The sequence below is a fragment of the Schistocerca americana genome, chromosome 11, assembly GCF_021461395.2.
Source record: "Schistocerca americana isolate TAMUIC-IGC-003095 chromosome 11, iqSchAmer2.1, whole genome shotgun sequence".
Classification (NCBI taxonomy): Eukaryota; Metazoa; Arthropoda; class Insecta; order Orthoptera; family Acrididae; genus Schistocerca; species Schistocerca americana.
Genome location: NC_060129.1, coordinates 86,995,317 through 86,999,009, shown reverse-complemented (window position 1 = coordinate 86,999,009; position 3,693 = coordinate 86,995,317).

Here is a 3,693-nt window from a genome sequence, read left to right as displayed (position 1 = left end):
ATGCTATTACACACAACACCACAGCCAGTGTGGCAGTAAGGCGCTGTACTGTTGCGGTAAGTTGCTGGACTAAAGTAACAATAAATCTTCAATTTAATCAACAACAATTTATTTATTCAGCCAACTGCACAGTTTGCAAACACTGCCAGTGAGTGTCCATCAAGTATGACTTTAAGTAAACAGTTATGATGAAAGTCCAAAGACAGACATCTGAACAGGGAAAGAGCACGTTTTATTGAGCAGGAAGATCAGTCATCCCCAAGGAAACCCCAGAGGCTTAGTTTGTGTCTCAGAATACTGTAATATAGTATCACAGTAGCTGTGGAAAAAATAACATCAAGAATTTTCTTACTTGCCAAGGACAAGCATTTACAAGAGAAACACACTCACTAATTATATCCATGTCTTGCGGAGATGCAAATGTGTTCACAATGCAACAATTTCCAAAATTTATGATAAGGTATACACCCACAGAAATTTTCATTGAAGGAGTCCACATACATGAAAATAAATCATCTTTGGTAAAACAATTACTGACTGGTTCTTCCATGTAGTATGCTGCACAAAGTGGAAACCGTAAGATCACGACAACTTAAAGAAATAAAAGGTAAAACATTATTAATATGGCCTTAATAGTTAATGTAACAATCTATCAAACAATGCTCTGAGCTGTATCTCATCTAGAGTAATTTAAGATTATGTTTACATGTTATTCTAAGCCAATTACATACATGAAAAACAGTTTTGCATCACCCCAGTTCCCAGAACTCCTGAAGATAGATGTTGACTTTGGCTACTGTATCACGGAAACAGTCTATTTTACTGTTCAGAGTTGTCTATACCCACCCAAAGATGTAAACAACCATGTATGAGCAGCGCCTATTAGACGGAGGGAGTCCGACAGTTAATCAGTTCCAGTCATTCCACCAAGAAGGAGGTACATGGCTAGTGTTGTCTGTAGTTTAACCCTGCCTAGACGGTCAGTACTGCGGTCTGATTGCGTTCGCATTGTTTGTGTCAGGAAAGGCTCTCAAGAAGGGAAGTGTCCAGGCGTCTCAGAGTGAATCAAAGTGATGTTGTTCAGACATGGAGGAGACAAAGAGAGAGAGGAACTGTCGATGACATCCCTCGCTCAGGCTGCCCAAGGGCTAGTATTGCAGTGCATGATCGCTTCCCACGGATTACGGCTCGGAGTAATCCTGACAGCAACGCCACCATGTTGCATAATGCTTTTTGCGCAGCCACAGGACGTCGTGTTACAACTCAAACTGTGTGGAATAGGCTGCATGATGCACAACTTCAGTCCAGATGTCGATGGTGAGGTCCATCTTTGCAACCACAACACCATGCAGTGTGGTACAGGTGGGCCCAACAATATGTGAATGCATCCCTCAGGACTGGCATCAAGTTCTCTTCACCGATAACAGTCGTATATGCCTTCAGTCAGACAACTGTCAGAGATGTGTTTGGAGGTGACCCAGTCAGGATGAACGCATTAGATACACTGCCCAGCGAGTGCAGCAAGATGGAAGTTCCCTGCTCTTTTGGGGTGGCATTATGTGGGGCCGACGTACGCCACTGGTGGTCATGGAAGGGGCCATAATGGCAGCACGATACGTGAATTCCATCCTCCAAACGATAGTGAAACTATATTGGCAGCATATTAGCGAGGCATTCGTCTTCATGGACCATAATTTGCGCTCCCATCGTGCACATCTTGTAACGATTTCCTTCAGCATAACGACATTGCTTGACTAGAGTGGCCAGCATGTTCTCCAAATATGAACCCAATCGCTCATGCCTGGGATAGGTAGTGCGGTTTATGGACGACGTGACCCTTGAACTACTCTGAGGCATCTACGCCGAATCGCCATTGAGGAGTGGGACAATCTGGAGCAACAGTGCCTTGATGAACTTGTGGGTAGTGTGCCACGACGAATACAGGCACTCATCAATGCAAGAGGACGTGCTACTGGGGATGAGAGGTATCGGTGTGTACAGCAATCTGGATCACCATCTCTGAACGTCTCACTCTATTGTGGTTCAACATGCAGTGTGTGGTTTTTATGGGCAATAAAAAGGGAGGAAATGATGTTCATGTTGAGCTCTATTCCAGATTCTGTACATATTCCGAAACTCTCCGAACCGAGTTGATGCAAAACTTTTCTTGATGTGTGCGTTTTAGCTGGTCAAGAGGCATCAGATAAGGCGCTCCTGCTTAACTTCTCTCTGTAAATAAATGAATGTATGAAAAGGAACTTCATATATGTCGGTCAAATGTGACCATACGTATAATTTGGCATGAACTTCTACCTATTGTGTGAAACTAGTATATAAAAAGAAGACGAAAATAAACTTAAGTAACCAATTACTCTAACTGGAACGACGTAGCACAAGTCTTGTTGGGCAGAGTAGTGCCCAACAGCCAATAGCGCTCCACAGGTTACAAACAGAGTAAAGTTAACACTACGCTGGATACCTGTAGGAGGCTCACGAGGAAGAGTAAATAAGCTCACTATGCAATTAATACACACTGGCCTACGGTTACTATTAAAGGAAACGTAACATATCCAAATACCTCAATTACGATACGAACGAAGAATGAGTGACGGTGAATAAACAGTGTTACGTGGATTAGTACAATTTTTAACTTAGCCAGACTCCCCTTTAAGACAAGTAATGACCTTGGTCACAAAACCTGGCTTAGGCCTGTACTATTCGTATTTTTATTTAATAATGGACATTTATACTAGATCTTAAGTCACTTGGAAGAATAGTAGGAATTAGTACACAACAACAAAAATAAATAACAAGCAGCCAAATCAGTAGTTTTCTCAGAACAGTCCATCAGTTGGCTCACACTAAAACATATTGTAAACCAGAGCATAGGTCTGTAAGAGAAGCACGGAATACTAACACAAATCAATCACAACTAACGAAATCTGCAGTTAACACCGAAGATCAGTTACTCTCACAGCCCATGAATTGACCACATAGAAATGTATCTGAAGTTCCACCACTGCACGCACTATATAACTGCCAAACTTTGTACAAATTGACCAGGTAAAGGCGCCAGCAAAATCATAGAATAGAACATTAACTGAACAAAGATAGAGGTGGAACCAGAATGCGATGGATTACTGCGATGTGAAACCAGTACTTGGTGAGACATATCAAGTGTCACAGTTAATTACAAGAATCGCAGTATCGGGCAGTCCAAACCACTTTCCTTCCGCCTAAGGCCTGATGTATTAATCACGCAGCTCCATTGGTCATCTACAATCCAAGACTCTGCAAAGTCCAACAACCGAAAACACAGCAATAATAGGTCTCCCTCAGCGTCCATGACTCTGACCACGAAATTCTCTGTCGGACATTTAAAATTGTCCTTCATATGCCCACAATACCTTGTGCTCGGGCACCTACAGCTGACCAGCGGAGCTAGGGACTCTTAGCTTCGCTGGAACCAAAGAGTGCGCGTGAGCTACTGATACACACTGGTGCCAAGAAAACAGAACACGTATGTGGCACATCCATATTACTGGCATATGAACTCTATGGTTAGAATGCATTTTCACTTCAAATCTAAGACTGCTTCTGTGTGTGCAGACGATGCATTAATTGGCGACCTCTGTTATAATATGACATATTCACACCACTTAGTTCTGATCCCAGACTAAATTTACTCATGTG